Source organism: Catharus ustulatus, chromosome 4 (assembly GCF_009819885.2).
Source record: "Catharus ustulatus isolate bCatUst1 chromosome 4, bCatUst1.pri.v2, whole genome shotgun sequence".
Taxonomy (NCBI): Eukaryota; Metazoa; Chordata; class Aves; order Passeriformes; family Turdidae; genus Catharus; species Catharus ustulatus.
This window is the reverse complement of record NC_046224.1, coordinates 32,156,760-32,183,476: the sequence shown is the minus strand read 5'-3', so window position 1 is coordinate 32,183,476 and position 26,717 is coordinate 32,156,760. Positions and strand designations below refer to the sequence as shown.

The 26,717-nt window shown below is 37.6% G+C and overlaps 1 protein-coding gene across 1 annotated transcript in view; it reads right to left on the bottom strand.

Annotated features, from left to right (window-relative positions):
• FOXP2 (forkhead box P2) overlaps positions 1-26,717 on the bottom strand; it is a 400,669-nt gene that overhangs the window by 340,102 nt on the left and 33,850 nt on the right. Inside the window, exon 2 of the mRNA XM_033057875.2 lies at positions 2,013-2,154. The gene's annotated coding sequence lies outside the window, so the exon portion shown is untranslated. The remainder of the gene's footprint in view (positions 1-2,012; positions 2,155-26,717) is intronic.

The following is a 26,717-nucleotide window of genomic DNA, read 5'->3' as shown; positions in this document are numbered from 1 at the left end:
ATAGGTCTCATGGATCTCAAAAAACTTCAGGCACACAGCTATTTGTATTGTGGATTAATGGAGCTCACCTGCAAGAGTTTGTTCCTAGTTTCCTAATTATGTCTTTTTCTTTTTTGTTTCCTAAGCACAAAATGATACTAAAATTGCATCTTTCTTGCCATGGATCAAGGGAAAAAGACACTATTTTTAAACATCTAAAATCCTCATAATGTGACTGTTCACATCACGTGAAACCTGGTGCTAATTCAAAGCTGAAAGATAATTTCACAGACTTCAATGTGATTTTCATAGTTACAATCACAAGTCTTTAAATATAATTTAACACATTTTAGAAAGCTTGCAAATTCTGCCATGTCTCATTTTTGCCAAAACTTAAGTAAAATACTAAACTGAATAACTAAATACTTCAAAATAGAAAAATTTCAAACAAAAATTATTGTCATAAAATAAAATAGCAGAATATTTCTGATTTTGCTTACCTGTAAATATCCCCAAAACCATAGACTAGCTGAGATTAGAAGGGACCTCAGAAGGTCATTGAATCTAAACCCCTGATCAAGCAGGGTCAGATGCAGCAGGCTCCTTGTCCTTTTGGGTTTTGAATATCTCCATGGATGGGGATTCTACAACCTCTTTGGACAAGCCTCTCCAGTGTTTGATCATCCTCAAGATAAGGAAGTTTTTTATACTGTTTCAATTGAAACTTAAATTAATAATCTGTATGCAGCTTGTACCCACTGCCTGTCATCCTGTCACCAGGTGTCAATGAGAGAAGTCTAGCTCTGTCTTCTTTACACCCTCCCATCCGGTATTTACTGTGAGAATGAAATGTTACTTAGTATTTCACTGTTCAGGAGACAAGGATCTTGTGCCTAAATTAGCTCAACCACTAACCATTTGATATCACCCAACCCACACTTCATGTTTGGCACTATACAAAATTAGGCTAGCATCTTCAGAATTCAGAAATTATATATGTATATACAGATTATACAGTATCATGGCTGCACTATAAATCACGACATGACACCTGCTTACTTGCTAGCCACTTATGACTATTTACTCATTTTGGAGACCTGAATTTTAATTTTTGTCTCACAAGAGACACAAAAGATGGCACTATCACAGTATGAAACGCACAACAAAACAGTAGTTCTCAATTAGATAATAAGTAAGGGCCTCAGATATTTTTTAACTCTTATAAATGGCAAAGCACTAAAAATATATATAAGGTCTGAGACTATTGCTCACCAAGGAATTTAAGCAGTAGAAACTAGCACAGCTGCCATCATGTGCTCCCGCACACTTTTGGCTGCTAATTCCCACTCACATCACCCTTTGTACCAGTGACAGCCCTTGGACTGCCATATGGGAGAAGGCCGGGATAAACCCAAATGAAAACAAAACCAAACAAATAATTGGCTATTTTCAGGCTGATCCATTCTCCAAATTTACAAACAGCTACATGTGCTGAGTGAGGGATAATGACAATACGGGGAGGAGAAAAGAAGCTGGCACTGCATCTTACACAGATGTTCCAGGTTAAAGTGTTCATTGAACATTTAGGCTAAAGCTAAGCAGTCAGCACAAGCTACTCAGTGAGAAATACCACATTCCTTAGGCACTGCTTTGAGAATGAGGTAGACTGGCCTCTGGAGATGCTTGCTTGTCTCCTGAAGGTAAGCAGAATCTAGAATGACTGAGATACAGCTGCTTAGTTTAAATTAACCAATATCTAGATGAGTAGAAAATGGTAGAAAAACAGGTTTTTGATTCTTACAGCACTTCATTCCCATTAACAATTGCCATTTAGAAAAAGTAACTGTAGCATAGCTTACCATCCCACTAACATCAAAAGGGTATGTATTTCTGCATGGTCCACAATTTTTTTTCCTAAACCGTATTTTACATCTATAAGCAATACATTTCAGTGATAGGGTACTGTATTCCTCCCACAGGGCATATAAATCCACAGTAGAAACATAGCCACAGTTCAGTTATAAATCACTTACATTTCTTCAGAGTCACTCTGTCACTTTGCTGTGCTGTGGGAAGGTCTTTTCCTTTTCGCTCAAACTGGTCCTCCTTCCAAAAGTGTCTGTCACATCTGTGGCAGATAAGGACAAAAGGTCCTTAACTTTTACTTGAAATTATCTAAGGGTAAAAAGGAAAGGAACACAGTTAAGTGCAAGCATCCACGTTGTATTTTATTGCAAGGTATTACAACCACCTTTTTAAAACACACCTCAGTGTCATCCTTACACATATGTATTGCACACCAAAGAAAAAGTCCCACACATTTCACATCCTTCTTTCTTTGTATGGAACATGTGGAGTAGCCACTGCTCCTAGACCAGTCACTTACTTCACTTCTGAGATTCATAATAACAAGACTGTATTTCTTTGAAAAAGCAAGTATACATGTTAAAAGATGGTTTCACATAATTATTTATTTTGTACCACAAACACACTGTGAATAATTATGGCTGAGATCAAGCAGGAAAACAAAATTTGTTGAGCACAGATTCACTATAAACCATCCTGCCTAGTCAGTATTGATAAAAATTCTAATGTGAATCTTCTGTTAAACAAAAGAAGTCTCTATTGCACTGTATCTTACTGCTAAGAAAGTGAGACCTGGCATTTACAGTACAGTACATAGGTCTCATTAAAATTTCTCCATGAAAACTTAAAACTCACCTCTCCATGAGAGTCAAATCTATAAATTAACTGCTAAAAATTATTTAGAAAGTAATAAAGGACAAAGTGTAACATGTCATTTGCCACTGTATTAATCCCTATCTTGAAAAGCATGCCCTACTCTCTTGACCAGCACAGAACACAAAACAACAGAACTAATTAGCAAAGCCAATTTCAAAAGAAAAATAGGAGTTTCTTCTCCACAAATTGTGTGACAGAACTATGAACCTCTTCCCAGGGATGCTGTTTGTGCAAGGAGGTGTTGTAAGTCAAGAGGAAGATGGAGGTATCTTCAGAAGACAGCCACCACTGGTGATAGATGACAGCCTAAGGGAGCCATTGGTCTGAACCAGCATGAGCAGTCATATCTCCTTGTATATTCATTTATGTTAGTGCTAATTCAACAAATTTTTTATCCATTTTATACTGATCTATTTACCACTCAAAGTAATGAGAATTACTGCATTAGGTACACAGGGAGTCTAGTCTTAGCTGCATTTGAAGTACAGGCTAGATCCTTTTGAATACCAAAGAGAAATCCCATGGTTCTCTGTACTTTACTATATGCTTAATAAATTTGATTGATTTTTACAAAACACCATCACCCATGAACAAAAAATCAAATCAAATGAGGTAGCAAAGTCTTACTGTAAAGCAGCAGTAGCCTTCCTCTCCCCAGTCCACAGCCCCCAAGCACCCAGGGCAGAGGGCTACAAAGCAAGGTTCTGCTTCTCAAGTTGTTCACTGGTCTCATGGGTTTGAGTCTAACTTCATCCATATGTTCCCACTCAGTTCAACACTTATATAAATGCAGGTCAGCATCTCCATTTCCCAAGTTTCATCTCAAAGTAAACCTTAAAAATCATATACTCTGTATTCCAATATCTTCTCTTTTGCTTTAATCTCTAGGATACAGCAGTGTTTCTGATTTATTTTGGGTAAGTGCAGATCAATTAAAATTCCTTCAGGGAAGCCTTCTGAACCAGCAGAAAGTAAATGACTGTCATCAGGAACAAACACTTTTTACTGTCATGGATTGGGGCATGTCACATTTTTGAGCAAAAACTATGTTAATTAATTCTATCCATACCTACCAGGTGTACCAAAGGAATATAACCAGTCCTTTCTGCTATCTTACTAGATACAGATCTTTGTGTCTGTATCCCTATATGTGGAGCTGTGCACTGGCACATTATATGAAGAGGCAGCCTGTACTAGCACAAAAAAACAGCAGGACAGAAATAACTCTGTTCAGACATCAGTATTCAACCAAAATTCCTTTTGCAAGATGCATGAATTAATACCCCCAAATATCATCCAAAAAACCAGTATTTTTCCAATATATCTACATACATGCCTATTCATTAACACTCTTTTTAGACCCTACAGTGAGGAATTTGTATAACTGACACTTTTTTTGGTCAGTTTGAAATATTGGATCAAAGTATGTTTGCTGTTCAATCTATTCCCCCGTCTGAAAAAGAAGAGCCTGCTACAATGTTCACTGTTCTATTTGCTTCTGCAGCTTAAATGGCTTCACTGAGGATGAAAGGATATTCACCATACAGCATGCTAATGATCAAAGACACATATGCCACTGACCTATTGCAATATTCTAGGCTACCTCTCCCTTCTATTTCTTGTCCAGCTTTCCTGTTTAGAACGCCAAACATAGGAATATAACCAGACAGCCCAAAAGGTATTCAAGGTCTGTTTGATATCCTTCACATCATTTTGATACTGACTATAAATTACAGCAACTGTACCAAACAAGAACCAAATGTTTTAGCACGATATATGAGCAAAGACAAGCTTCTTGAAAAATGGCAAAATCTAGAGATGTGGGTTCCTTCCTTACAGAAGGTAAAATATTATTGCAGGATGAACCTCTCAAAAACAATTTGATAGTAGCAATAACAATTCAGATTTATCATCACCACTACTTAAACAACAAGAAAAAAACACATGAGAACACGTGGCTACCTTCTGGTTGTCAAATAAAAGCATTGATTTTTACTCTTTCCACATGTGGCTTCAAGTTGCCATCAACAAGTTTACAAAATCTTCCAATGAATATCACCTTGACTCTCAAAGTGCACATAAAGGGGGAAAAGTTGATATGCAATTATATCGCTTGCATGCATTAGAAATCAACAGCAACCCCAAAAAATTGTATAAACTAAGAGTGCTTTCTTTTCAATCATTTATTATATAATTTCACTTGAAGGTTAAATAAACATTCATGCCTGCTTTAAAAATTTATTCCATATATTCCTTAATTCAATTATACCTGGTAGAAATCCACTTATATCAAAGATACATTAGGAAGTCTTTACATTAAGAATTTCTTAGATTATGGTTTGGTTTTGTTTTTTTTTTATTTCTGAAACAGCACAGTGATACAAGTAATCTGTGATTTTAAAGACACAAATGTATTTCAGAGTACACACATATAAATTTGGGATATTAGAAGCTACACTTGTGTGCAAGCTCACACCATTCCCATAAATTACCTAAGACACAAAGTAAAATAAATCATAACATGATCTTATTAGCCTAACAGTTACAGGACTTTTTTGGCAATTCATAAATATACAGTTGCATTACAAAGCCGTCCGAAATAAGAGCTGATAAAATACTTTATGTCTCAACTGTCACGTATTCTTAGAGTTTGCTGAAGAAAAATGCATTAGAGAAAGAAGCATTTGAGGACTATACAAGGAAGTTACTTAATTCTTTCGGGATTAATATGATACAGAATTCCATTTTTGTAGATAAGCATCCAATTAATTTTACTTTCAATATCTATAGCCTATTTGGTGTAACTAAGTAAAAAAACTAGAGTAGAATGTGGCCTGATATCATAGTATATAAAATCAAGGACTGAATTGGAGTTTTGATTTTGGTTTGGTATAAGACTGAACAATATTTACTCTCATTTCTAATTGTATAGACTGCCTAATGCAGTATTACAACTCTGTGTCTTTAGAACAATGTTTATCTAAAAGCCTTTATCCAGAAATCTTATCTCAAAAAACGTAAACTCACAAAAATAATTACTGCTTTGCTAATAAATGCCAAAAAATATTGTTAAGAAAGATGCATTAAAACAGTGGCAAAAGATATAAATATATCTGTACTGAAGTCCCTCCTAGCTGATCTGTGGTAATATTGTCCTAATGTGGAAATAAGACAATGAGTAAACAAGAGATGAACCATGATGTAAATAATTAAAGCAATAAAGGTGTTATACTCCAAACTTCTCCAAATGTTGTGCTATTAAACTGAATGAAGCTGTTTGATTTGTCTGCAATTTAAGAAACCTAATTATGCTGTGATAAAAAAAAATGCTTCAGAAAAAATTGAGCTGGCAGTATTTCCCTTCTCCTACATAAGAAAAAAAAAACAAAGAAAGAAAAAAAAGAGAGAGAGAGAAGGTAGGACAAATGAGGTATCTACAGGTAAAAAGGACTTTCTACTATGGATCAGTGCCATGAAGATAATCAAAAATCTTCCATATGTTTTTACAGAGATCTCCTACAGGACCTGAAAAGACATGCTAAAATTTGCAATATTTTAAAATCTATTCCTCTCATCAGTTGCATACCAAATTTTTCAAATCTTCAGGATCTGGATTTAGGGAAATAGTCCTCACTTCTCTTGCATATTTAGTCAATACTTATTTCAAATATAGTGACCAGAAATACAACCTTAAACTGAATTGCAAAAGGATAGAATGGCATGAAAACAAAAGAAAGACTTATGTCTAAATAATTCCTTGCATGGCTACCTGTCCACCACCCCAAAGGAATTGATATATACAAGAGGCATGAGAGAAGACACAGGCTGACTAGCTCTACCAGGCAATCCACCCACCAAGATATAACTCTGGATTTGGGACAAACACATATAATACTTGGCAAATTGTTGTTAAACTAAAATCCAAGCTTAGGAAGGTTCAATAGAGAGTAGGAAATGTATACAGTACTTCTTGTGGCAAATATGTCTGGGAATATTTTACTCCAGTCATCACCAGTGGGAGAAGTGCCACCTCCTTTCCCCTATATTCCTTCCAGCTCTATCTGCCCTTCTCTTTCTAACATCAGGCTGTCATTCAGCACAGGGACACGCAGCAGGAGCTGAAGAAATGAATGTTGAGCAGATCAGTATGATTCCAGACAAGGAGCATCACATACAATTCAGGCCATCAGGGTTATGCAATCAACACCAACACTAATGGGATGGTAGCAGGAATTCAAGTTTGGTTTTTAATCTACCTCATTGCTAACTAGTTTGGATCCCTATCACTTGAGAGAAGAATACTCATTAACGTCCAGTACTGTTATGGTGCTGCAGCACTCTTGTATTACTGGCAGGGGTGTAAAAGGTTTTTACAGAGAGAAAGACGTAAGAAATTCCATAAAATTCCATTTGGATTTTTTTCCCCTCTATTTCTCCTTTTTCTTTATTTGCTCTCCCCACTATCCCTTTTGCTGAAAACACTGTCCCCCTATGCAGCTCTGTGAGGAACACAACGTGCATGGAGCCAGCAGGGACAGGAAGACAAGAGGCGAGCATTCAGTGACAGCCAGGATCCCTCCTTGTCACCTTAGGCAACGCCAGAACACGGGATGGGCTTAGGCAGGATGGAGTGAGAGTCAGCGATGCTGAAGCTAAAGGTACAAGGGCATGAGGTTTCAAAATCAGATTAAGAGTGATGAAACACTGGAGACCGTGGCAGGCCAGACAACAGGAGCATATGTTTATCTGAGAGGATGATTTACACTGTTATGCAGCAAAAGGTAGAGTTTAACTAAAAATGTGAACATGTCTATTTGTGCTTGATCTCATGGACCTATTGTTTCTGGGTGCTGTAAATAGGATTACATCCTTGGGATATCTTTAAATTCAAAATTTTACTTTTGAACTTTGGCAGACTGGGATGTAAATAAATGTTAATTTACAGTGAAGTTTTCTAGGAGAGTTAGATTTATTTTATAGTCATTGTTTTATTGAATGGTATATATTTCTCTCACAAAGCAGTGCAAATCACAGTTTGAATAACTGCTATTTGTACTGTCTATGTCATTTTACCTATACAGAGTGTTTGGAGGTAAAGGTAAAATTTCCAGACAATACAGCAGCACAATGACTTAAACCACTCTAATCTGGAGCCAAAGCAGCCCTAACTTCCCTAACCTTCTTTAGCTCCACCTGCAGACACTCCTCTCTTGTGCTGCCTTTAAAAACAGTCCTGCAAAACAAGTGAACAACTTTTGCCCACAACATCCTTGCCACAGCAAGAGAGCAGTGAGAGACGGAACACGGATAGGGTGAGATCACACAACTGTGGTGTGGCATGGCTGTGGAAGTCCAGCCTGCATGTCTTGGAGTGTAGACTGATGAATATTTGTTCCAGTGGCAGGACCAGTACCACCTCACCCTTCCCAGCACTGGCCACTGAGCTGTGCCAAGGAAAGCATGCATGGAGCTATATGATCAGCCATACTGAGAAACTAATCTAGATTAAAAATAAACTGGCTAAATAAAAGCTGCTTTCAAAATCATGGAGTCCACCAGACCCACATAACACTGTACAAACATTTTTAGAGGTAAGCAATGAGAAGAAAGAACCAGAGAAGGCTTAAGCCAGTCCTACAACTAAGGAAGCATTTAACACCCCATGATCTGATTAGCCTATGGAGCCCACAGTGAAAAGCTATCAGATATCACTGCAGCCCAGCAAGCACCCTCATCACCAGCTGCCTCCCCCTCCACTCCTCTCAAGCCTACAAAGACACACTAAAAAGAAGTGCAAAGACCCACACTGCAAATGAGATGGAAGTGCAGTCCTTGGGGCACAGGTGTAGGCTCTGTGACAAGGACAGGCTGCAGAAGGGCAGCAAGGACTACAGTATTAACACTTAGCAGCTGCTGGGTTTAATTTACATGTCTTAGAGAACTGGGGCCCATTATTAGAGTGGATGTACACCAGCCTGACATGCTTTGGTTTATTATCATTACATCTGTACATAGGTATGGACACACTTATATTCAATACCCTAAACACTCTAGCGTTACTATTTATATCACAAACTGAAAACTAAATTGAAGTCTATTTTTTGGCCTGAAGATTGAACAACTTTTCTAAATTTCCAAAAGGAAACCGTGAATTTTACTTTATATCCATTTTCATTTTAAAGATAATTGATTCTTACAATGTATAATAACATTTTTTTCCAAATGACATGGCTGCACTGTATCTAATGTGAAGTACCTAACATACACATCATCTACATCATTTAGAGCACATATAAAATAATTTTGGTCCATCATTCTATTATTTTCCAGTTTTTAATATTTTTTTTAATAGATGCAGGAAGGTAATCATTAAATTAAATAATAATATGATCTATCAGTTTGTAAACAGAGCAGTAAAATATGGTATGATGGAACTCAATACAATAAATTCTGAGGTTTTTATTTAATAATTTTATGTTTTCTTATATATTAATTTTCTACACAATTAAAAACTCTTTTTTTTTTTAAACTTAGAGAAAATGGGGAGAAATACCTTATGTGCATTTCTCTTCCAATTCCATTTGGACAACAGTATTTCCTAAATGTAGCCTATTCACTGCTGGATATGTAATTACCTTCAGTTCATAGTCTAGACATTAATGCTTTCGTAGTATTTAAGACTCCTTGTAACATGCTTGCTGCTTTAAGTAAGCAAGGCTAAATCTTGACCAGATAAATTAGCAAAGAATGCAATAAAAGCTGCAATAAAAGAACTTTATCCTCCAAACCTTCAAGTTGCTGCTAAATGAGATTTCTTTGAAATGCAGATCAGTTGAACTAGATTAGTGAATTTTAGCTCCTGTCAACATCATAACAAAATACAAATACAATTGTTCACTGGCCTTATCTCCATGCTTCCATCTGCTGCCTTGTTATTTACTTTCCTTGATTTACTATGCAGATCTAAATAAGACACATCAAGGAGGGCTTACAACACAATGGCTTCTTAAGCTTTACATCAAGGTATTTGAAACTGAAGCCCTGAAAGGGCTGCCATCAAAGACATATCTCTAATGAACTTCCATATCAGAGAGGTTTGGTATTTAATACTGCTGTGAAAAGAAAAAGCTACAAATCAGAATGGCCTATGAAGGAAAATGTCTGCAAATCTTGATGAGATTAGCACCTACCAGAATTAATATCCCAATAAAAATGATATCTGGTTCACTGAAGAGTTAAAATTCCAACCTTTGCAAAAATAATGCCTAGTGTCAGAATGGGAAAACTCAGCTGACAAGGTTGAAACGTCAGGGGGGCATTCTTTTTTCTCCACAAAATGTTCAAAAAAGCTTTTTTTCTGGTGGCTTGATTAAAATACTGTTGACAAACTAGCCACGGAATGAAATAATTAACAGACGACAGCGCTACTGTGGTACTTTCTGCAACAGTGGAATTTTACAGTATCTTTAAAAAAATTAGCAGCAAATTCATGGCAAAATAACATAATCTGAAATGACAGCATGCAACGTTTCTTCATCAATTTTACTATTTCTCTTTCTCCCCCACAGCAATCTATGGCAGTGCAGGATAAAATCTTCTGTCAGTTTGCTTAAAAAAAAATCCTTAAGTGCCATTTCTATTACATGCCACAGCCCTACTTGTGAAGTGCAATAAACAAAGAAGTTTCCTTCTCATGATTTAAACTCTCTTTACATACCTGATAGATTAAACAAATATAAACATCTTAGAGTTTCCAAAGTTCAGGCATAACCTTGGTTCAGTAAACCTCCACTTCTTGCAGTGTGCTGCCACTTGACAGGAATTTTTTTGTACATAAACAAACTATACTTTTCTTCCTTAAGAAAACATTTCAATCATTTATGTCCTTCTATGGCAAGGGAAGATCCCACAAGCATGTTCTGTACTGTGGATCAATCAGCTCCAAACCGAAGTAGACATGTTGTATGCTCCAGTGCCCGGAAATCATGCTGCAGGCTCACCAGATGATGAAAACAGAGGTATGCAGTGTAGGGGAGCCCCACATGGCACCACTGGCTTCTGGGCATGTCAAACTTCACAACTACCCTACAGTCAATGACAGCAAACACCTTCCCTTTACTTCTTGCCTCCAAACATGTACTTGTCTTTCTACCCTCCTTCCAAATTGCAGGCAGTCTTCCAGAAACAAAGCCCCCAAACAGAAGCAGCATCCCACAGCTGTACTGCAGAAACCAGAGTTGCCTTCTTGCTGTATTTCATTTCGTATGGGATATGTTCCAGGCTTACTTATGGCCAAAAGAGACCACCACTATTCCTTGTTTAATGAAATGACAAAGCAACAGATTTGCGTATGTAGAAGCAGGTGCTGTAACAGGTTTAATGACTCTTGACCTAAAGCACGTAAAATGATTTATCAGCAACAGCTGTCCCTAAGGTATTTAGGCTCTGACGGACAGTCAAAACTTCACCATCTGCACCGCCGTGTGTTAAAAATGACAATCTGAATTAAAAGCCGGTCAACAAATCTCATATAACTAATGCCTTCCATACCTCATCCATATGCTGAATTCCCAAGACACACAACACTTGGATTATCTCTTATAAATACCAGTCTTTGAATCTAAATAAAATTAGACAATCTAGGAAGATGTGAAAAGTGCTTAGCAGTTGCTACCTAATTCACAAAGCACCTACTCATATAATACTTTGAATGTACATACATTTGAATTCGCTTCTATGATTCCACATCATTATATAAACATATATTCTTTCAAAGCAGCATTATATGTCTTTTCAGAATTAAAAAGTAGCTATAAATATCTACATAGGCTAATACAGGGCATTTCTCGACTGCCCTGACAAAAAAACAGATTGATAGTAAAACATCTCGCAGCATTTGTGTTCTCTGTACAGTGAAGGTACCCAGGGTAGTGAGGTTTGCAGTTTGTATTCTGATTTTTCCATGTGAAGTGGAAATGTGGGCTTTTTTCCCCCCAGACCAGAGGAGGGAACCTGAGAGTCTGAAAATGACCCCTTGGTGAACACAGTGACTTGTTCTGGAGCTATGCTAGCAGAAGGTAGCGCCATATGCCCCAAGCCCCAACTTGGATGCTCTTTCTGCAGTCTAATGTGCTTGTCAAAAGATGTTAAAATCACAGATTTACTTTCTCTGGATACGTTTTATTATTGCAAAAAGCAAAAAGAAAGGCAAATACAATGTATTATGACTTATAGAGACTAGTATCCAAAATGTACTTCCCTCAGTTAAAACTGCAAGATCGATCGTTTTTTATCGGTGAACAGTTTCTGATGTTTTTAACATAATGGCAATCTTGTGTTTTATATCAATCACAATTATTGTAGCTCTTATTGATCAAAAACTACATTATAAACTTTAGTGTTAATAATTTTCCTTCTCATACAAACAAGGAAAAATATAGCTTATTGTCTGGAAATTAGCGAAAATTACCGAACTTTGCTCCACTTAATTTCACTAAACTTTTAATTCTTTCATTTTAAAGACTCAGAACACCAGACATCTTACTAATGTAATCTAGGCAGGAAAATTACTAAAATAAAAGAAACTAATTCATGAAGCACATACTGGAAGCAAATCTAAAATAACAAAAACTGTGCTTCATAGCATTTCTAAAGATAACTTAAAATGTGGTTGCATACATAAATTCATTTAGTTCATATTTTGGCCTTTAGTTTTTAGAAGAAATACAAGCATTTTAAAAAATATATATTTATGCACATACATATATTTGCAGGCACTGCTGAAAGAGAGGAGGTAGCTTTATCTCAAGTACGTAATAAAACTATCTTCCAGAATTTTGTAACATTCAAATATCTTTCAAATAGATACAATTTCTTGCAAAAACAATGAAGATTTGGAAAAAAAAGTTCACTTTATTTACTTGCTAGGTTGTAACTGTCTATTGAGAGATACAGCGATCCCCTCAAGAGCCTAAATATTTAGACAAATTTTAAAATGTGTATTATATACTTGACAGAAGGTATTTACATGACAGCGCAGAGCTTAAGCAATCTGATATGAAATATTTCCCCATAAAACAAAGACAAGTTAGGAAAAAAGTGCAGCTCAGCCATATAAAGAGGCTTGAGATTAAAAACATAAGCATTTAGAAAGAGATTAGCCATATAAGTGTTTGCGTCAAAATTGTGATAACCTTCGTCCTACTTCCCAATTCACTGGATCCTATGTATGAGTTTATGAAAACAGAAGATGAGCAGCAGCCAGCACCTACTCTGTGTGTTCTCTAAGCTGTTTAATTGCCTGCTCGCTGTCTGCCGCCCTCTGCTCCCGGTGGTGCCGCATCCCCAGCAGGGCAGTGATGCCCATCTCACCCAGCCAGGGCTGGGCTGGGCTGGGCAGCTCAGCTCCCACAACTACACTGACAAGGTGATGTCCAAGAGAGACAGAGATGGCTAAAAGGTGGAAACCAGCCTTGCATACCTTGTTGGCGAAGCTGGACTCCTGCCATGTCCCTGAAACACAGCACAGCTCTCCCCAGCACAGATGCTGTGGAAGCTGAGGGCCCATTTATCACTTTGTGACCTACTGTACTTTATCTTGGTGGCATTAAACAAACTACATATTTTGAGACCAGATATTTTGTCACAGATTTTGGCAGTAACACACACATTCATCAAGGACAATTTTAAAAGACCACCATGAGTCAGGAGAATTCTCTCTCCCTCCACAAAGACCATGAAGAGTGAGACTGGGGAGCCCAACATGGCTAAAACAAACTGCCAACACAAGAGAAACACATACAGAAAAATCTGACAAATAGACTTTAGGTATATTCTCCCACTGTATTTTGTTCTTTTCAAAAGGCAGATGAGTTTTGGAAGGAACACTGAGTCGGCTCAATGCAGCCATTGGGCACTTCATAATTGTGAATTGCTGCCACCAAGCAGCAAATTACCAGAAAAAAGCTGTGAAAGGTTAGCAAGAATATAAGCATTAAAAAGCTATCATGCAAGCATGGAGGACCTTTTACACTCATGCCAGGGAAAACAAGTAGCTCAGGAGACTAAAAGAAGATGCAAAAGCAAAGACCAAAGGGATTAACAAGGAGCAAACCCAGAGTCAAAACTAAATTGGAAATATCTGGTCAAATAATTGAGGTTTGAACCATTTTTACTCGCTTTCATGCAATACTAAAATCAGATTAATCCTACCTAGCTTTAAACACCTACACAGGATATAATCTCTACCTAATGCAGCGCTCCTAGCAGAGCCTGTGGCTTTCCTCTGTATGGGAAGCCAGGAGAGGAGCAGTAGTGAAGTACCTGATGTTTGAATGGATGTATCCAGCCACTGTTAGGATGGATCACAAGAGGAAGTGGACTGTAAGTTATTTAGAAGAGAAGATGAACTGTTGGATACTTTTCTAAACTTAATGGAGTTTGAGTTTGAAAAACATTCAGCTTTAATTAAAAGGATCACGTAGTCCAGATCATACATCAAATCTTACAATGGATCTCTCCACAGAGGAACATAGCTTCATTTTTCCCTTGTATTTCAGACTTTTTAAGTATCTATTATTGAATTCTGTGAACTTAAGGGTATTTGCTAAGTTAGTTTGGATACAGAAGCAAACATTTTGCTATATTTAGCTACATCTTTCAACATCTGAATAAAAGAAAAGCTAAGATATGAGGGTGAAAAATGCTGAGAATATTTATGTTAAAAGCCCCAAAAACAAAATCCCAGCACATATGGACATAATGTACTTGTGGACTATAACAAACATAACATTTATCAAAGAAATTATTTCTTATTCTGCTCTTCTTTCAAATTATAAAGTAATCTTAATATTGAAAACTGTTGCCTTTTGTAAAAATACGTGTCTTATGATGTACACAGAATGGTTTGTTATCACAGACTTATTTACTTAATATATTAAGTTGCTCAGAGAGGTAATCTTTATGTTTGCAGCACATAAAATATTGATTATTAATATTTTATAATAAAAAAAGGTGGCAAGCAGTAAATTTTCAGATATAATCTCTCTACTAAAGTCTATTTCCTTTGTTTGCATACATCAATTCTTGTAAAATTTAAAACTGGAATCTTAAAAGTGGAAAAAAACAATTACAAAATGTTCTTCATGTGCAATTAAATTCCAAGGTTGCAGAATTCTATATCTGTCCCAATTTTAAAGAATTGCTTAAGGCCTCTGCCAACCAACTTTCAAGAGGATTAGCTGTAATGAAAATGCAATATATGTAAATACAACCACGTATTTAAATGTCAAATATTTCAAACACAATGGAAAAATTACAAATTCAAAGTTATCTTTTCAAACATAATTCTATCAATTCCTTTCATGAAAGATAAAAACTTGGAAACAGCATTTTTATACTGTACAAAACATACAATGTGGCAACATATTAACTTAGCCTTCTTAATGTATCTCATTATTGAACTGAATGTGCTGTCTTTATGAACTCACAACATACCCCATCTTTAACACAAATTTCACATACTTCAGATTCACCTTGTAGATTCAGAAGAATCTTGTTCCCTGTGCTAAAGCCAACAAAAATAAGGTAGAGTATGAACTTTAAATAGCACATTTTCCTCTGTGCTCTTTGGGTATCTTGTTTACTTGACATGATGTACAATATTAGCACAGGAGAAAGAATACAATTACAAAAGAAAATAAAATCATGCAGCTAAAACTCTTCTGACTTCAGACACATTTTTCTCATCTCTGGATGTGGTACAACCTTGCTGTGAACTATTAGCTTTCCAGTACTTAGAGACAGACGGTTTCATACTGCTCAACAGAGATTACTGCTGTCTATCTAAATAGGGCTTACAGTGGCATCAGCATATTTTATTAACTCAGAACCATAAATCCTATTCTTATGTGCTTTAAAAGACCAATACTCCTAGGGTCAGTTAAATTTACAGCAGAGTGGCACCTACCAGAAAGACACTTCACAGTAAGGATATGCTGCTTTCCCCTTGGAAAATAAACAATATTTCATCTCTGACACAAAACAACAGTTTTCCAAGCAGATTTTTAGCTCATTGCAACATTACCCCAATATATTTATAAAGGCTCACAACAGAGGTTTTCTTCATGTTTCAAAATTCTCCATTCTTGGCATGCTGAGCAGATCTAAACTTCTGCTCTTCTGTGAAGCTTTATTTATAAACATAGGTTGTTATCAAAGTCATAAAATTTGGGGATTTGATTTTAAAGTAATAAACCAATTTTAATCAACATCTTCTTGAGTTGCGGACTATTTACTATTTTATCTTTTATTGTAACACAACATTATTCACTAGAACTTCACTCTCAAGTAACAATATAACAATTCAATGCTATCACAGCTCTGAAAAGAAAAACTGAGCTTTGAAGCTATTTGTTTTTGTCCCATCAAAACTGCTGTCTTGTACTGATTGGGTAATCTACTTAATTTGGTATTTTGTAACAAAAATGTAAAGAGGCTACAAAAAGTAAAGAATCAGAAGTAAACACTTTGATCAACCTAATTCATTTGCAAAAAAAACCCACCAAAACCCCTGCTGCTCCTTTTTAGAAAAATACCTTGGCATTTAAAGACAAAATAAGAGCATGTGCGTGACTTGTTTACATGAAATAGAAATAAATCCTTCCTAAATGTACAGAGTACAAAGTTTTCTTCTGATAGTCTACAAATAACATTTAAAGAAATATTTGAAACACTTAGCAAATACTTTGACTATTTAGCAACCTCACCAGTATAGCTGTTTAGACACCATGGTGATGTGCATCATAAACAGACTTCTGCAAACACATCATCAACTCAACACAAGCATGCAGCTTTAGCATAGAGGAACAGTGTGCAATTACATTGCAAGTACGAGGTAGGTATTGCATGATACTAGGAAACTGGGGAAATGCTGAGTCAAAAACACTGATGACTTACATTATATTCATACCAGCAAGTGCGGTTTGGAACAAACCAATAAAGTGGTTGGCCCTCAAAAAAAGCCAAAAAACCAAAAAAAAAAAACAAAACCCAAACCCAAAAAACTATGCATGCTATATACTTGCAGGATAAAGACATCTAATAAATATGAAATTCAGCTACCCAAGTAAAATTACACAGAAGCTCCTTTCTTAAAATGCATTCCCGCCTGCATCTACATGAATACCGTGCTGACTTTGAGCAAGCAGGCACAATCTCTGGTTTCTTACATCTCAAAATCCATTCTTAGTAGGTTTTTCAATTTAGAGATTTCCCAATTGGGCAACCCCCACTTTGCCAACTGCTTTGCAAGAACACCATCCTGCTCACAGTGATGCAGACGATTCTTTAAGGAAAATCAGTGGTCACAGAATTATTTCTTAAGATGGGTCTAGTGGTTTAACAGCTCACTACTACCACAATGAGAATACTTCCCACTTCTTTTGTCTCTCTGCCTTTCCACATGAGCCACTGGTTCCCACTGCTTACCTTACAAAGTCTACAGCAATCGCAGATCCCTCTGTGAGCCAATTCACAGAAAAGGAAGAAAGCCTATACAGGCTTCTGCTAAATTACAGTAATTTCATGATTACAAGCCGCACCTGATTATAAGCCACACTTCTGGGTTCGGACCAAAATTTTAGTCAAAATGCTGCAGTTTACAATCGTGAAATTACTGTAGTTTTTCACTGTGTTGCTGAGTTAACTTGATGCAGAGAAGGGTCTGCTGAGCTCCAGATGAAGCCCAAGAGAGGCTGCAAGCCCACATACATGAGCCCACAGGGGTGAGAAGAGGGAAGGGGATGGCAGGCTGAAGGCAGGAGACCAGGGAAAACCCCTTCTCTTTAAAACTGGGAACAGCATATTGTAAGAAGAGATCAGCTGCCTGTGAAACTAGAACTCCACTCCAAAACTGACGGTCTCCAGTTCAGTACTCACAATGAACCAACTTCTAGTTCATTCATACGTTACCTCTGTACTTTCTCAAGCACGGGAATTTTTTTTTCTTCCAAAAACTCTAGCTTTTTAGAAAACACTTGGGTCCACTGTATATGCCACTGGTTATCCAGTAGCTCCAATACCTACTGAAATCCTGGCCAGTCAAGCCCAGATTAACACTTTTTCCCACCCTCACAATACTCCCAAGCTAAGACAATTTGAAGGTTACAGCCAAATTGCTACTCAATCTGTCTCTGAATTTGTATGCCACTTCCTTCCAGTTAACACAATGGAAGTAAGAGCTGGGTTTGTAAGTTATTTGTTTGTTTGTACTTAGACGAGGTGGGGAGGAAACAAAGGGCAATATAAAGGAAACAAAGAGCATTGTACTGAGCCATCATGTGTTCCATATGACTGTTCCTGGATTTGCCGAGTAGATTTACTTATAGCTGTATGTACTGTGCTCTTATGCTCACTTTCAGTTTGTATTAGAGCAAATTGCAAAAAACACAAGTGGAGACATAAAACTACCTTGTCAGCAGTGTGAGCAAAGGCTACTGCAAACCAAAACACACAACACAAAGAACTCTTTAATTTAAATGAGTTTTTGGAATAAAAGTCTTGCACTTCCTGAAAGTAAAAACAAAATACTTAGGCATGGCATTTTGGCAGGTATTTGGAGAACTAAGCATCATTTGGTCCTGTTGATAAACTGCAAACAAGACTCACAAGTAGACATTAACTAAAGGTCATCCTTTAGTCATGGAGGCCAAAGACATTAGGGGAGAACAGATGGGGACCAAAAACTTATGGAAGCAGTAGAACCTGGTTTCACTGCTGACATTCAGAGGTTTCCAGGCTACTATATAGCTCCAAATTAATGATGATTAAACATTTTGTCAACAATTTGAAAAACAGTTGTTCCAGCTTTCAATGCTTGAAACTAAGCTTTAGAAGGTTTTAAGAACACAGTACTTTTTACCCAGACTTTCCAACTCAATCCTTGAATCTACCAACTTTTCTTTAGAGAAAAGTGGCTTTTGAGAATGATTAATTATCAAGTTAAGCCTCTGCTGCCAAGTGTACGACAAGATCCTCCAACAGACACTACAAACTGTATATTGCCAAAGAATCTGCAGGAGGCTGCAGGTCCAGATCCAGACACATATCCAGCTGCTGATGTATGTTTCTTGGTTGTAAAACCAACTGATTACTCAGCCCATTGTGATTCTCCCTACTCACAGCAAAGCACAGGCCAGTTCTTCATCCACAGCAAATATCCATAGCTTTCTAAAGAAGCATCTGTATTCTCCCCTTGACAGCTGAGTGAGTTCACTGTTAAAGGCAGTGTCTTTGGTACTTGGAAGATGTGGATGTAACATATAGAAAGTATAAAATACTGCTCTTAGCATAAGTACATTTTCATGCAAATTAAGGCATTATGGAAATTTAAACTTCAATATGATGACATTAGCAGTTCATGCAATGCCTTACACGACACTTTGAGAGAAATTTTGTCCAAAGGAAAGAGTTTAAGTTTATTCTTCCATTTTACCACACTACAGAAGGATCTCCCTTATCATGCGACTATCTTGCTTGTTTCCCCTCTGAAATCCTGAACTGCAAGAACTGCCTTGGTGATGGCTCCACAGCACTTCTCAGTCACCAGCTCTGAGGGTGACTCCAGGTGCAATCCTACTGCAGCTGAAGTTTACCTCCAAGCCCAGTCCTTCACATCCTCCATCCTTCCAGCCTGTTCCCTTCCATGTTTACTGGATGGCTACTGGATGGACTGTTTCAGAGCAGCATGAATCAGCGGGAAACTAACACCACAAATACAACTACAAAAATTGTAGCATATTTTATAAACTTACCATGTTGAAAAGATTTAGAGCAATCTAAGGCATACTGGAGTTGATGCACAGAGATTACACTGAGATGAGACAGGATTTACTGAAAATTTATCTCAATCTCTGGTTTCTCTTCTGCAATTTTTCACTTAATTGCTTTAAATTCACAGAAGTATCTCTGAGGTCTTCTTTCTGGTGATTCTTCCTACTTCTTCCCTTGTTCCAGTCCTTCAAATGTTGCCCCACCTTTTGTATCTCCTTCAGAAAGAAGGGCAGCTTTCACATGGTACAAGTCACAGTTCTCCTGCTTTCATTCCTTCTGTTCATATTCTTTATTGTTATGTTTAACAGAAAGAGGGAACACAACAGGTTCCTATTGAAAAGGAGATTTACAACAAAAATAGAAAACTGAGACAGCATTAAGGCACTGGAGTTTATAGGTAGCTGCAGGTGACAAGAGCACAAGAACACCTGGGAAAAACTAAGGAATGATATTTAATGCCAAGGGAGTACTCTCTCAGACTCTTAAAATTTCTCCTTTTTGCTGTCCACAGCACTCAGCACTCAGAGCTTCTACTGTAAAATATTTCACAGATGTATCAAGAAGCTTTACATGGATACAAGTGATTTTATTAAAAGCTAATAAGACCTAAAAATATGCCACTTATCTTGTAAGAATGGTTTTTTACTAGCTTATAACTTTTCAGTTTAGACCAACAATATTTGTGCTACTGGGATTCATTGAGGTATTGCCAATTCTCAAAATGTTCATACAAATATTTTTATACCAGTTTTCATGCAGTCCATGTAACTCTAACAGAACTTAATGCTTTAAAAGAACTATGTGTGTTTCATATCAAAGATGGAATAAGGTTCAAAAATATATATACAAAGTCTTCAACCTACGAACAAGGTTTTTAAAAATATCAAAAATAATGAACACTTTGTACATTCTGATGTCTCTGAATTTTACATGAGTTCCTAAAAGTGTGTGATAATACTGTTTGAAATTACTGAATTAATTCTACTGTCCTGTTCTGATTCTGAAAGGTGACACTTGTAACATTCCTTAAATAACCGGGACCGAGACAAAGATGACAGTGGTGATTTTTCATAGAAAAGAGAACCTAACTTTGTTACAAGGCATAAGGAGGGATGCTGAGCAAGAGCTGGAAATAAGGCAAGTGTTGCACAAGTCCACACCAAGCTGGAAGGGCCAACCTCAATGTTAATGCATCCAAGATCCAAGTTTACAGTATAGGATGACTACAGAGCTGGCATCAAACCAAAAACCATGGCTGAATAGTTAAGAATCTTAACAGGGTTTGACTTGTATTCTATACTGAGTTTTAGAAATGTTACACAAATTTGTCATTCTTGAGAGTATTGTAACAATGAGAAATTCCTTATGAATGAATGAATGAATGTTAAAGACCTTTGCACAGAAGGAAGGTGCTAGCACAGACAACGTGGAAAAGGTAAGCACCTCTTGTCAGAGGAAGAGTCTGTCTCACCCTTCTCACCACCTCCCTTCTCCGTAGGTGTCCGTTTCACTGCCAGTACCAATGGAGGCACAGGATAAAAGAAAGCATCAACGTTGATGGCATTTCCCGGAGCTTCTCACATTCATGAAGCCCCAGTGTCCCGGATCAGAGGGCAACATCTGCAAAACAACCTGCTATGAACATGGAATTCCGTCCTAAAACACTACTTCAAAATTTAAATATGAGGGATGAAGAAGATGGAGAAGCCCTCAGCTGCTCAGTTTAAACTAGAATTCTGTTTTCTTTGTTTTCACCACATCATGTTTCCACCACATGGTGTTAAGTCCCTCCAAACAAAGCTATTTTATTATTAATCGTATTCAATATTGAGGGCTAGCTTGATGGGAGGGAAATGGGCACACTTATCATAACTCCTCAGAGAAAGTAGTGTATGGAGGCCATACCAGGAATGCATGGAGACAACAGGACAGTAACAGTCTCTTACAGGGAACAAATTACTAAGACAGGGACACTTACACCTGAAAATATGATACATGTGTACCAAAGGGGCTGTTAATAGATTCATTGCCTTCGTAATGCTGGTTTTATATTACCTAAAATTCTTGCAGCCACCAATGATTTTACAGTATCTAGCAAGTCACACTTAGGTTACTGCGATTTGTTAACTAGTTTTGCTTAAGATATTTTAATAGGCATTTTAAAAATCTAGGCTCAGACCTTCTCCACTGAATAGAAAAACATACAAAATGTTTAATGAAATAGAGTAACTACATACTCTATTAAACACATAATATTTTGACTATATGTTATGTAATCAGGTTACTAAGTGGAACCATCATGTCTATGCCTGCCTATTGAAAATTCCCTTATTTCAATGTTCAACAAGAACATTTCATTTTTTATTTATCTTCTTATGTCAAAATTGCATCTCGTTTACAACTGAGCAAAGAAAATGTATAATACACACACACACAAAAAAAAGCAGCATTAAATTTCAAACAGAAGATGACTGTCACATGACCAATTTGACATTGTAACATCAGTTCCAAGGTTGTACCTAACCTTTAGGACCAAAACCCTCAAGAAGAATACAGGACATCTAAAATCATGGGTGTTTTGTTCCTTGAGGACATTCAGAGCAAATCTGGCAATGGTCCTACACTGGCACAAAACACAGATCAGCTGAAAAATGAAAAAAAACCCACAAGAGGCAGCAAATACCATTTCCCAATAACAGATCAAACTCAGCAGCTGAACAGAAGGCAGCAGAGGACAAACTGATTTGAGAATAAGAAATCATGAGGTCCAGAGATAGCTGTTACTAATTATGTATCTTAAGAGATAGAATCTTTATTTCCTGTTGGAGGACTCCAGAAGTCTGCTTTCTCCATTCATGTTAGATATTAGTATTCTGTTAATTGGCTGAAATAGCCTGTTGTTATTTTCAATAACCAAGAAAGAGAGTATTAGCCATTTTCTTTGGGCTCAATGCAAATGTACAGTCCTATATAGAAAGGGGAGAGGGATAAGAAGGGGAGGATTGCAATTCTGCCACACATTCTCTTTACTGCTGCCATCCTGTTTTCACAGGGGAGAGCAGTATTCATCAGGGGCTATGTACATTTTCTTTCTTCTCTTTGGTGTTGATGCTAACACACAGAGAGATTCCACAAGAAATGACAGCACTCTGTTAATTATCAAAGGACACCCAGGGCTGAAATTGTGCTGGTACATACTGTACCCTGCACCTTCCTGAGCTGCAGCGCCATGCTCTACAAGTAAAGCCTATGCTGCTTCTAGCCTTTAGATTTTTTCAAAATAATTTGAACATGCTAAAGGTTACCCATTAGCCACTGGAATTTTTCATGATGTGCACTCCACAGGTATTTTCACACTCTGAGAAATGCTTTATTACTTGAGAGTAGAGAAATTTTCTTCTTTGCAGGGCCAGTAGAATCTTCTTCCCTGGAGCGAGTGAGAATGCCAAGAAGGGCTTTCCAGGTCACAATTTAAATCACTCTGAACCACACAGAAATACAGAACTTCAAACACCCAGAAGTACATGGGAAAGTCAGGCAAAAACAGATACAGAATACGATAATTATTGTAGCACAAATAAAATATATAAAGCATACATGTGTCAGTTGAATGACAGTCCACATGTACACTCACACCACGGATGTCTCCAAGCCATTAAGTTTCTTCTATAAATTCTGTGGGTGACCTCAGAGGTCTCCAGGTAAACTGCAATGCAGAATCACACCCTGTGCCTGAGAGCATTGTCCAAATGCTTCTTGAACCTTGTCAGGCTTGGTGCTGCCACCACTTCCCTGGGGAGCCAGTGCGCAACCACTCTCTGGGTGAAAAACCTTTTCCTGACATCCAACCTAAACCTTCCAGACACACCTTCAGGCCATTCCCTCTGGTCCTGTAACTGGGCACCACAGAGAAGACATCAGTGTCTGTCCCTCCTCTTCCTCTTGTAGACTGAAATGAGTCTCCTCCAGGCTGAAACAACCAAGTGACCTCATCTGCTCTTCACAAGGCTTTCCCCTTTAGGCCTTTCACAATCTTCCTGGTTCTCCTTTGGATGACCTCTAATTGCTTTGTATCTATTTTATACTGTGGTTCCCAAAACTGCATACTGGACTCGAGGTTTATCAAGTTAAAAGTTCTTGTTTTGGCCATTCATTTAAATCTTGATCAATCTCTATGCACTAAGAGGCCAGCAGACTTGGAGAAACCTTTAATCCTTTCAGCAACAGTGCAGAAGCTCTGCCCAGGCTAATAAACCAAAAGAGCCAAGATACAGGCTCAAGTGCTGAATCTGTGAATACAAAACCATGGTACTTGCTTGTGCTGCCCTGACGTCAAGTATCTGAATGAGGAAATTTGCAGGTCTGAAGTTTACGAGGAAAACAGAGATTAAGATAAAATGTGGCCACAACTGTAGAAGTTTCCCTCTACAGGTATCCAGAGTTTAAAAATGTATGGAAAATACAGACCTTCACTTATCCCAGACTTCTTGCACCTTCATGGAAAGGTGGAGCCACACGTGGGCAGTTAGGAGGTTACAAGGCAGTCCCATGTAGCAGTGCATTGCAAGATTTAAGTCAAACCAGCCACTAGACAAATATCTTAACAAGCTTTTGATGAACCTGGAAAAGGGCAGAAAATGGAGGCTTACTCCTTTGGTGAGCATGAGCAGACATGTGTGACACATGGGCTTTTACAGAGTTGAGGGAGAGGACACTGGAAGTGGTAACAAACAAACACGTTAAATGTCAAACATTCCTGTCTGGAATTTATAGGGACTGGTCTAACTGAAGCAAAGAGTAATATTCTCACTTTTACTCACAAAACACTCACAAAGCTCTCAGAAGTCTTCAGCACCCACACAGTGGCAGTGGAGTATTTTGGGAAGTGGCAAAAGTCAGAAAGACTTATCAGTCAGGCGTCACTGTCTGACTGGGCAAGGAACTGGTGGAGTATTGTCCTGTGGCCTCGCACTGCCACCACAGCAAAAGTTTTCTGATATGTGAGAAACAATAGCCAGACAGTTGAAAGGATACAGAGTGGGAGAGCTCACAGAGGGGAGACATACTTAGTGTTAGGTGATGTGTGGCACAAGGCATAGCAGAGGTTAGCTGGGAAGTGTATTGTCAGAAAAAGAAAGCACAGAGTAGAATCTGTTCACAGACAAAAGAGCTCTCACAAATTGAGAGTTAATAGTTTCTCCAGTGAGCCCAAGGATTTGCAGTAATATAATTTTTGTTTCAAGTGTTCACCTTGGGACCCAGATGCTTGGAAAGAGACTGAGACATTTGGTAAGATTCAGGTTTTGCACCTTTGTGGCACCCCTTATCAAGGAAACAATTGTAAAAGTAAATGAAAAAAGGCACACAGGGGAACACAAGTTAACAGCAATGACTACCACCATCATGATGAAATCTTCGAGGGTAACAGACAGGACATATGGAAGAACCTTAAAATGAACACAGTTACCATCTCAGAAGAAAATAAATTATTAATGAGAGGTAAGACTTCTAAGTAAATGACACTATGCACCTACAATTCTGAAAAGTTACAGACCACATACTGAATAGCCATGCAAATGCTGTCCAAATTCATACCGAATTTCAGCAGGAATAGAGTGCCAAAATACCCTTGCTTCAGGCAAGAAACAACATCTGTATAATGTACTCTACTGGGGTGTCCTGCAACTGGCCCTAAGTTACCTGGGATGAAATCTTCACTCTTCCAAGAAATGGAGAAAGAGGAAATACCTAACAGGAGGACACTGACAGATCTCTGGAGCCAAGACAAATTAATCATCATAGGAATGGACAATGCAGATTGGCCAGAAGATTCTATGACATTTACAGAAACTAGTAAGAATGGTCTGTCAACCGCCTGTGCCTCTGACCCCGTTAGAGTACAGTCTTCCAACATGTAAAGGGAGGAAATCAGATGCCATCAACAGTCTCATTTATGAGATGGAGCCCCGGTGATGCAATTGAACAGGCTTACTTCCACTCTCCTGAATACAGCAACTGCTCCCAAGTATTGAGGAGCTAAGAGGGACGCAGAGCAAGTCCTGTCCCTGGAGCCTGCTGTTGCTTGCCAAGTCCTCCTGGTGGCAGAAGGAGAGTAGGCTAGAGCAGAACGTCTGGCTCTAAAATTATCCCAAAGTGGCCACTCTTGTGCCAAATGTCCATTCATCAGGCTTTATTATGTTTCTCCTTCTTTACTAAGGGGAAGCCTAAAATAGTTTGTGATCAGTTAAGCAGGTTGTTGAAGTCACTCTGGTCCCAGATGCAGGAGTAAGGCAGGTGAACCCAATGTGTGATCAACAATCAGACAGCACTGTCAAGCTGTGATTACCTTACACACATTCGTGGGTAAAGAAAAAATTATAATGGGGAGGCAAATAGGAAGACCTTTTCTCACCACAGGGCAAAAAGACTGAAAAAAATCACTGCTGCACCATTAGCAGGTTTTTCACCTCAATAATGCAAACTCTTCCTGAAGAGATTTCTGACCAGATCAATACAAACTGACACAGTGATAACTGAAGCAGAAGCTTTTATAAAGGAGATATATATACAAATTTGAAAGAGATTTCTCAAATAATGCAATAATATATAAATATGCTTGCCACATAAATGCAGGTAAAGGACATTGTGAAATGGCCTTTTGACAACCTAAATCATCCTGGTATTTTTTTTCAAAATTTTCATTTCAGACAGACTGAACATCAACTCACACAAGAGCATGCCTTTAACTTCACAGTTTATTACATTATATTACTTTATTTGTCCCCACATTTCCTTTTTTCACATAAATATTTCTCTCCATTGCTTTTCTTTTTAAAACTATATCACTTAACTAGTGTTTGATGATGAGGCCTAAGAAGAAGGTCTCACACTTAATCATAAAGTCTTTTATGTTTAAAATGAAACAATAGAAAATTTAAGAAATTACTGAATTAAAAGCCAGAGATAAAAAAGAATTCCATAATTTCCTCGCAAAAAAAAAAAACCTACCAAAGTTTTAGGACACTATGTTATTTAAAAAACCAAAACTGAATACTGCAGAACAGCATACTATTAATTCAAGAAAGATTAATGCTGTCTCACTTCTGTTTATGTTTTTATGTTAGGAAATAGTGCCAGTTAGAGGTAAGTCTCTCAAGTCTACTTTA